This window comes from Rattus norvegicus, chromosome 1, assembly GCF_021556685.1.
Source record: "Rattus norvegicus strain SHRSP/BbbUtx chromosome 1, alternate assembly SHRSP_T2T, whole genome shotgun sequence".
Lineage (NCBI taxonomy): Eukaryota > Metazoa > Chordata > Mammalia > Rodentia > Muridae > Rattus > Rattus norvegicus.
In genome coordinates this window covers 169,892,059-169,904,416 of record NC_141534.1, presented here as the reverse complement: position 1 = coordinate 169,904,416, position 12,358 = coordinate 169,892,059, and positions in this window count along the sequence as shown.

Below are 12,358 nucleotides of genomic sequence, written 5' to 3'. Positions count from 1 at the left end.
GTTCTCCATTCACAGTCAGATAATATGAGACAATGACAGTATTTACTCAAAAGGATCACTGGGAAGAAAAAATAATATGAGCTGGGATCATGATAATTTAGAATATACATATGTTTTAATATTGATATTGTATTTTGTCTGTTTAATTTTGTTGCTCTTGTTTCTGGAAGTCTTATTTACTTTTTTATATGAAGCAGAGTTCTTTTCAGACAGTGGAAGTTGAAGCTGATAGTTTTTCCCACAACACAAAGAATTATATTTAATCAATATCTTTTGTAATTAAAAACATTTTCACCCTCTGTTCTGCTATTATTAAGCAGATCATCCTGTGCTTGTCCAATCTCATTCATGGCTGACTCTCTGACATGTTGGAAAAATATATGATAGCTGCTTGTAATTGTGCTTTAACTCTTCCAGCTATCTCTCTCTAAAGATTTCTTACCAAGAATTCCAGTGAGACATTTACTACTTCTATGCAATACTCATTTCTTTCCATTGTGCTTACAGAACACGGTTGACTATTCATTAAATGATTTCATCTTTTATATTAGTAGCTTACATTTTCTACCTCTCCAATAAATTATTGTGTCACATATCTATGCCTTAGTGCTTTTTGAGAAGGAAAACTCTTACTAAGCAAAATGCCTGTAATACAGATTGATGATAAAAGAATTTTAAAAGGTGAGCAAATAAAAGAGGGGTACAGTAGTGTGGGAGGAAATAAGAATAGGAGAAAAAACAGAAATCCAGGAGCAGTAGAGATAAAAGTTGATGCATTTAATTATTTATTAACAAAACTCTGAAGCCCAGATAATAGAATTAACATTCTTTGCTATTATTCTTTCATTCACTCAATTTAGGAGGAAAAATTCTATGACAATAAGAGATGAGGAGCTGCATAGCATTGTTGAGAATTAAAACTAAATGCCAAGGGAGTTGCAGACTCGATTAGAAACGGCAAACTCACAGCAACTCCTGACAGAGACCCTTTCCACATGAATCCTAAGTCTTGAGTTTATGTAAAATATCTAAGATCTAGAAAACAAATGGAATTCAATTCTATCTTCTGAAGATTGTGCCCTTGGACCCAAAACTCTGCCATTGGTGGCTTGATGGAGCCCTGTCCTTCTATGCTGTGCACTGTACCCCTCCTGGTGGATATGTGAGGCCATGTAAATATTCCATATCTGTACTTTAGGTTCCTAGTCTAAGATCTGTACATCTTAGATTGAAGAAGCAGATGGAATCTTTTATTCCACCAAGAAACAAAAACAGATCTAAATTTTCTGTAAATCAATAAGTGACTTCTGGGATACTAAAGATCCCCATCTATTGGCATACAGTAGACTATGACTAGGATTGGAAATAACAGGAGAAATTTACTCTTCATTATTTCCATATGTATAAAGGGAAGATGAGATTAGAGAAATAAGTATAAAATAAAAACTGTCCCAGCATAGACTAACTATAACCATCATCACTTAGTTAAACCATGAATGTCCAGCATAAGGAAAGAAATTTCCGACCTTGCTCAATACAGAAATAAGCACACCATAACCCATAGGTGACATGTGTCTTCGGCCACATTAACTCCATGACTGAAATCCACTGTTTCCAAGTCAGTGTGTTCCCTCTGGAACATGATCTCCATCACTGTCCTACAGGTTAGATTACAGAAGTTTACTGATTCACACCTTTCCCTTAAACTAAATGTGAGAAGAAAGAGAACAACACACAAGCCACAGGCTGCTTCTGGGGAGAAATCAAAGCCAAGAGACAGAGATACAGGAGGCATCAAGGATGCTTTCGTAGTGCTATCTTAAAATCTCCGTTCCCGTGGCCAGCTTGATCTTCCTACTTTTCGCTCACACTTACCTGCCTGCGGAGAGTACACTAACTAAGGAAAGATGTGAAACATCCCAGCCAGAGGTTCATCTGGCAAAAACATTGCCGTGACACGATTAGGAATTTTATGTACTGACCTATTCTAGGATTCTCCCCTTTATTGTGCAATGGAGACTTTTGCAGATCCCCTGGGCTTCCAAAACAGAGATCTCTCCAGGGCAACTAAACCAACCCCCAACCATTCGGGATTTTAAAATGAGATAATGCTGAGAGCACCAACTACTAAGACAGTACGTGGGGCATTCCAGAAACTGGTTAGTGCCTATGACATCTTCTCCTGGCCTGTTTATGCATCTCACTGTTTCCATGCACTGAACAAGTGATATACACTTTTATTTATCTCAAAATACATCCAAATTTTAAAAGATCAGAGAAAAATACATTCGTTATTTTCCAATTTGGAAAACATTCCAAATTACAATGATTTTTCTCATCACTTTTTCTTATATTTCACCTTCACTTTTCAGTCATCAATATTCACCTAGCAAATCTAATCATAAGGCAGGTAAGAGGAAATATGGGGAGTCATTAGTCAATGCCTCCATCAATCAAGGGAAAATGAATTCTACAATATCTAGTTATCACTTCAGATAAAAAATAAAATAATAGCTGACAGCATTCATAATCAATAATATCTCCTATAATATTATTTATTACATTTATTCATAGTCTTTCACACACACGACTCTTTATAAATATGGCAAGTATATTGATCTCTTGTTCAGAAAAGATCATTTTAGAAATTGTTCCAGACAATTTGTAGAAATTAAATAGAAGAAATAACACAGGATAGAAATAACAGAAGAAACTCTGGCATAATTGTGCCCTTGTGTCCTATAATCTTAAAGGGGAGGACAAAATGATGACAAAGAATGGAATTCATGTACTGGTCCCTGCTCCACATCTGCTGTTCATCTATCTGCATGTTAACTCCAGATTTGTCAGCACTGGTACAGACATTTTTGTATTCTCAGAGTCCCTCAAAATGTTATGTTTCCAACTCAAGGTTCATCTTTAAATTACATAACCATGTTTTAGTATGATTACCAAGCTAATAACATAAAGATCTTTTCTACTTTCAACATCCTAACTTCTGTGTTCCAGTGTTCATAGTAAATATATCATCTCGCAATATATCATGCTGTTATTCAGTTTTTCTCACTTCAAACAAATAATTGTTTCTGCATTTGAATAATCATAATTTTATTTTAAATATCTAACAAATACTACTTTATTACTTATCCAAGTCAATCAATCAAGTATATCTCTATGTAATCTGATTTCTGTTGTTTTTCTCTCATACCAAATCAGCTCAACTATACAACTTTAACAAATTTTATCACATCATTTTTATTTTAATATGTTGGTTGATGAAAAACACAACTTTCTAACTACTAATATCTTACTAAGCATTTCTTTAACTTTATAACTCAGTTGAAAATAAAATCTGTTATTGATAGCACAATCTACTCTAAAATTTTTTATTCTTCTTTCATATGCTGCATCCTAACTGGTTTCTACTCCCTTTTTTCCTCCAAGTTTCTCCTCTCTACCACCTCCTTTCTCCATCTAATCCTCACTGTCTCTTCAAGTTTCCCTTCAGAAACGCCCAGGCCTCCAGGGGTTATCAACCAATTATGGCATGTCAAGTTGCAATAAGACTAGGCACATCCCCTCATATTAAGTCTGGACAAGGCAACTCGGTAGGAGGAAAGGGTCCCTAAAATAAGTAAAAGATTCAGAGATAGTCCCTTCTCCCACTGTTTGATGTCCTTCAACCAAAGAATAAATAAAGGAAAGGTGGTACATTTATACAATGGAGTATTACCCAGCTGTTAGAAAAATCACAACATATATAGGCAAATGGATGGAATTTTAAAAATTCATCCTGAGTGAGATGACCCAGACCTAGAAAGGCAAGCATGGTATAAATAATTTATAAGTAGATATTAGCTATAAAGTAAAGGATAATTATGCTATAATCCTCAGATCCAGAGAAGCTAAGTAACAAGAAGGACTCAAGGGTTTTGCATGATCTACTTTTATAAGGTATGCTATCCACAGACCTTCTCCTCTCTCTCTTTCTCTGTTTCTCAAGACCCAATCCTTCAGTCTTGTCCTGAATGCTATAATAAAACAGCAGCTTCAGCATCTCTTTCTCCTGTCTACATCCTCCATGGATCCTACTGACATTATTTCCTAACCACCCTCACCCCACTCGTCCCTGTACACTAGCCCCACAACACCAGGAGGCATTCTCTATGAATTTCCCAACTGAACTGGGCAGTAAAACAAGCATCAGACAGCCATCACACTCTCCAAAATCCAAAAGGAAAACAGAAACCAAGCAACAAAACATTAACCCAACAAAGACAAATCCAAAACCCATCACCTAGATCTGTAATCATCCCAAGCCCTGGTGCCTAGACATTGTAAAAGCACAATCAACAGCCAGGGCAATATGTTTCCCCAAGATCCCAGCTATCATACCACAGTAGTCCCTAAATATTCTAACACAGCTGAAACACAAGAAAAAACATAAAGCTAACAATATAAAAATGAAAGAGTTCCTAAGAGAAAATTAATAAATCCCTTAAGAAAATTTAGGAAAACACAAATAAAGGGGAGGAAATTAGTAAATACCTTATAGAAAGCCAAGAGAAAAAGTTGATAGAAATGAGCAAATCCATTTAAGACCCAAAAACAGAAATAGAAATAATAAAGAAAATATAAACTAAGAAAGTTGTGAAAATGAAAAATTTAGTAATGCAAACAAAAACTACAGAGGCAAGTTTCACCAATGAAATACAAGAGGTGGAAGAGAGAATCTGTCAAGTAAAATATTAAATCTAAAAAATTACTGGCACAAAATATCCAAAAAATATGGGAGCACTATGAAAAGACCAAACCTATGAATAATAGGAATAAAAGAAAGAGAAATATCCCAATTCAAACAACCAGAAAATATTTTCAACAAAATTCATAGAAGAAAGTTTTCCTCATGAAAAATAAAGATGCCTATAGAAGTACAAAAAGTATACAGAACCCAAAATAGATATAACCAGGAAAAAACCTTGCCACATACTAATCAAAACAATAAACATAAAAAAGAGAAAAATATTAAAAGCTGTAAGAGAAAAAGACCAAATAACATATAAATTCAGATCTATTAAATTACACCTGACTTCTCCGTAAAGAATCTAAAAGTCAGAAGGGCCTGAAGAGATGTGCTTCAAACTCTAACACCAGAGATGCCAGTCCAAACTATACTATACCCAGCAAAACATTCAAACATTATAGATGGAGAAATATTCTATAATAAAGTCAAATTTTTACAATCTCTATTTACAAACTCAACCCTACAGAAAATGCTAGAAGGAAAACTCCAACCTATGGCGGTTAATTACAATTATGTAAACACAGAAATAAATAATCTTACATCAGCAAAATCAAAAGAGAACCACAAATACCATCATCATCAACAACAACAAAACAATAGGAATCAATAATCATTGGTCATTGATATCCCTCAATATCAATGTAATGTATTAATTCCCCTCGCCTTCAAAAGACAAAGACTCAGAATGTACACAAAAGCAGAATCCTTCCTTCTGTTGCATCCAAGAAATACATCTCAACATCAAAGATGGTCATTACCTAAAGGTAAAGGCTTGGAAAAAGATATGCCAAGCAAATAGACCTATGAAGCAAACTTGTGTAACTGTTTTAATATCTAACAAAATAGACTTCAAACCAAAACTAAATATCCCAAAGACTCAAAGACCAAATACAATTGTTCTAAAGGAGGAGGAAGAAGCAGCAGCAAGAGAAAAGAGGAGGAGGAAAGCCCGATCAACAGACTGACTGAGATGAAATGATTCCTAATGAAATGATTCCTAAGGACATTCTTCGTACTCTATCCAGTCATCAGGGAAGTCTCCTCCAGCTGCAGACCAGAAAAGATACAGAGACCTGTAGCCAGACATTATGTAGAAAGAGAGTCTAAATTTGAAATCTCCATCAAACCTCTCCCCTCAGAGCTTAGGGAATACTGTGGAAGAGTGAGTGGAAAGCTTCTAAGAACCAGGGTATGGAGAGCATTCAGGGAATAAACTGAGCAATGTGCACATGAGCTTATAGACACTGAAGCAGGAAGAACAGGGCTTATGGGAGTCTACAGCAGTTCCTCTGTGTATGTATTAAAGCTGTTAGTTGGGAGGGGGGACATGAAGAGGGGAAAACAAATGGAATGTAAATTGAATTTTAAAAATCTGTCAAAAAACCCACAGTTTTTTTTAGTTATTCTTTGTTTTGTTTTGGTTTTGGTTTTGTATTTTATGGAACTCCTGACTATGAGAATAAGTAGGTCTCTGAATTTGTTACCTGCACTTGAGACTCTCTACCTCCTATGTTGGCTGCCCTCTCCTATGTTAATGTGAAAGTCTTTGCTTCAGTTTATTAGACTATTAGACTTAATTTGTTATGTTTGGTTGTTATCTCATAGAGATCTCTTTTTTCCGAGAGAATGGGATTGGATCCAGTGGTTAGTGGATTTGGAAAGAACTGGGATGGGTAGAAGGAGTGAAACTATAATTAGGATACATTGTATGAAAAAATAAATCTTTTTTCAATTAAAATTTAAAAATAGAGAATAAATTATATACTTTGATAATGTACTTCCTAAGTGTCTCTAATATCCTCTCCTCTTTCTAAGAATGGAAGTCTATTTTATGTTTTCTCTATAGACATATTCAACACCTTTTTTTTATTTCAAAAGAAGTTCTATGCTTATTACATTTTGCAATTCTTCATTTCCTTCTGTTTTATGTGAGAAATGAAGGGTTCTCATATCATATGTTCATGAAGTTATTCTGAAGTATTAACAAATAAATTTGTCACTGGTTAAATTGATTAGGTGGGTTTTATTATAGGTAAATAAACAATTTCACTATTACATAAGCTATTATGGAGCTCTTATAAAAAATTATGGTCAGAGCTAGTTGATAGCACAATAATGCATTTATGAGTAATTTTTATACCTATTTAATGTTTCTATATACCACAAGTGATTTTCATAATACCTATGGAAACCTGACTTTTCACCCAAAGACACTTTTTATTGAGACAGAGTTTCATGTAGCCCATGCTGGCTCCACTTCTGCCTTAATTCTTTTTTTTCCCCATCTTTATTAACTTGAGAATTTCTTAGTTACATTTCCATTGTTATTCCCCTTCCCGGTTTCCCTGCCAACATCTCCCTAACTCCTCAGCCTTCCCTTCTCCATGGGTGTTCCCCTCCCCATTCTCCCCCCACTACCCCACTCCCCACAACAATCACATTCACTAGGGGTTCAGTCGTGGCAGGACCAAGGGCTTTCCCTTCCACTGGTGCTCTTACTAGGCTATTCATTGCTACCTATGCAGTTGGAGCCCAGGATCAGTCCATGTATAGTCTTTGGGTAGTGGCTTAGTCCCTGGAAGCTCTGGTTGCTTGGCATTGTTGTTCATATGGGGTCTCAAGCCCCTTCAAGCTCTTTTAGTCCTTTCTAAGATTCCTTCAACGGGGGTCCTGTTCTCAGTTCAGTGGTTTAATGATGGCATTTGCCTATGTACTTTCTGTATTCTGGCTGTGTCCCTCAGGAGAGATCCACATCCGGTTCCTATCGGCCTGCACTTCTTTGCTTCATCCATCTTATCTAGTTTGGTGGCTGTATATGTATGGGTCACATGTGAGGCAGGCTCTGAATGGGTGTTCCTTCTGCCTCTGTTCTAAACTTTGCCTCCCTATTCCCTCCCAAGGATATTCTTGTTCCCCTTTTAAAGAAGGAGTGAAGCATTCGCATTTTGGTCATCCTTCTTGAGTTTCATGTGTTCTGTGCATCTAGGGTAATTCAAGCATTTTGGCTAATATCCACTTATCAATGAGTGCATACCATGTGTGTTTTTCTGTGATTGGGTTACCTCACTCAGGATTTTTCCAGTTCCATCCATTTGCCTATGAATTTCATAAAGTCATTGTTTTTGATAGCTGAGTAATATTCCGTTGTGTAGATGTACCACATTTTCTGTATCCATTCCTCTGTTGAAGGGCATCTGGGTTCTTTCCAGCTTCTGGCTATTATAAATAAGGCTGCTATGAACATAGAGGGGTATGTGTCTTTGTTATATGTTGGGGCATCTTTTGGGTATATGCCCAAGAGAGGTATAGCTGAGTCCTCAGGTATTTCAATGTGCAATTTTCTGAGGAACCTCCAGACTGACTTCCAGAATGGTTGTACCAGTCTGCAATCCCACCAACAATGGAGGAGTGTTCCTCTTTCTCCGCATCCTCGCCAGCATCTGCTGTCACCTGAGTTTTTGATCTTAGCCATTCTCACTGGTGTGAGGTGAAATCTCAGGGTTGTTTTGATTTGCACTTCCCTGATAACTAAGGATGTTGAGCATTTCTTTACGAACTTCTCAGTCATTTGATATTTCTCAGCTGAGAATTCTTTGTTTAGCTCTGTACCCCATTTTAATAGGGTCATTTGTTTCCCTGCGGTCTAACTTCTTGAGTTCTTTGTATATTTTGGATATAAGGCCTCTATCTGTTGTAGGATTGGTAAAGATCTTTTCCCAATCTGTTGGTTGCCATTTTGTCCTAACCACAGTGTCCTTTGCCTTACAGAAGCTTTGCAGTTTTATGAGATCCCATTTGTTGATTCTTGATCTTAGAGCATAAGCCATTGGTGTTTTGTTCAGGAAATTTTTTCCAGTGCCCATGTGTTCCAGATGCTTCCCTAGTTTTTCTTCTATTAGTTTGAGTGTGTCTGGTTTGATGTGGAGGTCCTTGATCCACTTGGACTTAAGCTTTGTACAGGGTGATAAGCATGGATCGATCTGCATTCTTCTACGTGTTGACCTCCAGTTGAACCAGCACCATTTGCTGAAAATGCTATCTTTTTTCCATTGGATGGTTTTACCTCCTTTGTCAAAGATCAAGTGATCATAGGTGTGTGGGTTCATTTCTGGGTCTTCAATTCTATTCCACTGATCTACCTACCTGTCTCTGTACAAATACCATGCAGATTTTTATCACTATTGCTCTGTAATACTGCTTTAGATCAGAGATGCTGATTTCCCCAGAAGTTCTTTTATTGTTGAGTATAGTTTTCCCTATCCTGGGATTTTTGTTATTCCAAATGAATTTGCAAATTGTTCTATCTAACTCTTTGAAGAATTGGATTGGTATTTTGATTGGGATTGAACTGAATCTGTAGATTGCTTTTAGCAAAATGGCCATTTTTACTATATTAATTCTGCCAATCCATGAGCATGGGAGGTCTTTCCATCTTCTGAGATCTACTTCAATTTCTTTCTTCAGAACTTCTTGAAGTTTTTTTTTCATACAGATCTTTTTCACCTGTTTGGTTAGAGTCACACTGAGGTATTTTATATTATTTGGGACTATCGTGAAGGATTTCATTTCCTTAATTTCTTTCTCAGCCTGTTTATCCTTTGAGTAGAGGAAGGCTAAAGATTTGTCTGAGTTAATTTTATACCCAGACACTTTGCTGAAGATGTTTTTCAGGCTTAGTAGTTCTCTGATGGAACTTTTGGGGTCACTTAAGTACACTATCATATCATCTGCAAATAGTGATATTTTGACTTCTCCTTTTCAATTTGTATCCCTTTCACCTTCTTTCATTGTCTGATTGTTCTGGCTAGGACTTGGAGTACTATATTGAAAAAGTAGGGAGAGAGTGGGCAGCCTTGTCTAGTCCATGATTTTACTGGGATTGCTTCAAATCTCTTTCCATTTAGTTTAATGTTAGCTACTGGTTTGTCGTACATTGATTTTACTATATTTAGGTATGGGCCTTGAATTCCTGATCTTTCCAAGGACTTTGATCATGAAGAGGTGATCAAATTCTGTCTCAGCATCTAATGAAATGATCATGTGGTTTCTTTCTTTGAGTTTGTTTGCATGGTAGATTACGTTGATGGATTTCAGTATATTGGACCATCCCTGAATCCCTGGGATGAAGCCTACCTGATTATGATGGTGATCGCTTTGATGTGTTCTTATATTCAGTTTGCAAGAATTTTATTGAGTAGTTTTCTGTTGATATTCATATGGGAAATTGGTCTGATGTTCTCTTTCTTTGCTGAGTCTTTGTGTGGTTTAGGTATAAGTGTAATTGTGGCTTCATAGAAGGAATTCGGAAGTGCTCCGTCTGTTTCCATTTTGTGGAATAGTTTGGACTGTATTGGTAAGAGGTCTTCTATGAAGGTCTGATAGAATTCTACACTAAACCCATCTGGTCCTGGGCTCTTTTTGGTTGGGAGACTTTTAATAACTGCTTCTAGTTCTTTAGGGTTTATCTGTTCCTGATTTAACTTTGGTACCTGGTATTTGTCTATAAAATTGTCCATTTCCTCCAGATTTTCCTGTTTTGTTGAATACAGGCTTTTGTAGTAGGATCTGATTTTTTTTCAATTTCCTCAGATTCTGTTATGTCTCCCTTTTCATTTCTAATTTTGTTAATTTGGATACACTCTCTGTGCCCTCTGGTTAGTCTGTCTTAGGGTTTATCTATCTTGTTGATTTTCTTAAAGAACCAGCTCCTGGTTTTCTTGATTCTTTGTATAAATCTTTTTTCTGCTTGGTTGAAAAAAAGTCCTAAGTTTGATTATTTCCTGCCTTTTACTACTCTTGGGTGTATTTGCTTCATTTTGTTCTAGAGGTTCTAGGATGAAATATTCTATAAATATCTGTTAAATCCTTTTCATTCATAACTTCTGTTAGTTTCTCTATGTCTCTGTTTAATTCCTGTTTCCATGATGTGCCCATTGATGAGAGTGGGGTGTTGAAACCTACTATTATTGTGTGATGTGCAATGTATGATTTGAGCTTTAGTAAGGTTTCTTTTATGAATGTAGGTTCCCTTGCATAGATATTTAGGCTTGAGAGTTCATCTTGGTGGGTTTTTCTTTTGATAAATATGAAGTGTCCTCCCTTATCTTCATTATTAATTTTTTATTTTCTGAAATTATAATCCAATTACATAATTTTCTCCTCTCCTTTCCTTTCCTCTCTCATTCCCCTCCCATGCATCGTCCTTGTTCTTTTCCAAACTTATAGCCTCTTTTCCATTAAGTATTGTTGGATCGTATACATATCCCTAAACAAATAAATTCTCATGCAGTCTGTATAATGTTACCCCTCTGAATGTTTTCAGGGTTGACTTGAATAATAATAATCAGTTTTCCTTTCCCCCAAGGAAAACTAGTTCTATCCTTGGCATTCCTCAGCTGGTGGTAGTTTTGTGTATTTTAGCCCTCTTCCTTCCATGTCAGTTGTTTATTGGTGTCATCCCTGGTCAGCTCATGTTTCGGCAGTCATGTTGGTGAGACCTTAAGAATGTATCTCCTGACATCTGAGGAGGCACAATCTTATAGCAAACTCCCTGATCCTCTGGCTCCCACAGTCTGTCCACTTCCTCTTCCAAAGCACTCCTTGAGCCTCAGGTGGAGCTGTTGAGTTGTAGCTGCATTGGCGTGGACTGGGCTTCATAACTGCATTTTCATTAGTCGTGGGTTTCTGTAATGGTATTCTTATGTTGCAGAGAAAAGTTCACCCAGTCAGATGCTACCCATTCTTCTCCAGGATCTAGCAGTGCTCAGCTATTCTAACCCTTTGCAAAGTGTTTCGAAAGGAGTTAGTAGAGCTTGTCTGATTCAATTGCTGGAATTCATAATCTCAAACCAATAAATATTGTATGATCATGGTCACCAAGAGAAATATGAAAAGGAGAAGCATAAGAGATGAATAACTTCTTAGGACAAATTTTAGTATGAATATGATGTTTAGTTTTGTCAACTTGATCAAATTAATATCTAAGTCATTAATGAGGCATGGCTTTGGCATACTGAAAAGCTCCAAAGGGGATTAACTGAGCAGGTGATCTCTCCTGAGTCTGGAGTGATCCCAAGGGCTGAGTTCACATGGATAATTTTAAAGAACAGTAGGAGAAAGCCAGTTGAATCCCATCTGTCTCTCTTGCTTCCTGCTCTGTCTAGACGAGAGGAAGAAGCTTCATCCTCTCTTTCCTATATACAGAAATCGTTCCACCACCACAACTTTCCTGATAGACTGCAGCCACTAAATCCTGGGTGAAAATGACTCTTTTCCTAAAGTCATTCTGCCAGGTATCTTGTCACAGCAATGAGAAAAGCAACCAATACAGTAAAGCTGTCAAAAGTCCTGTGAAAATGTCAACTTCATTGCTTTCATATTTACATAAAATAAAATTCCCACTTTTTTGCTATTTCATAAATTTTGAGACATTTGAGCCTTCTGAGCCTCAACCTAATCATGACACAGAAGCATTCCATCATTCCAACCCATTCACGGAAGTTACTCCTTTGTAGCTAGCTCTTCCCTCTCACTGTTGGACCCTGAGAATCCATA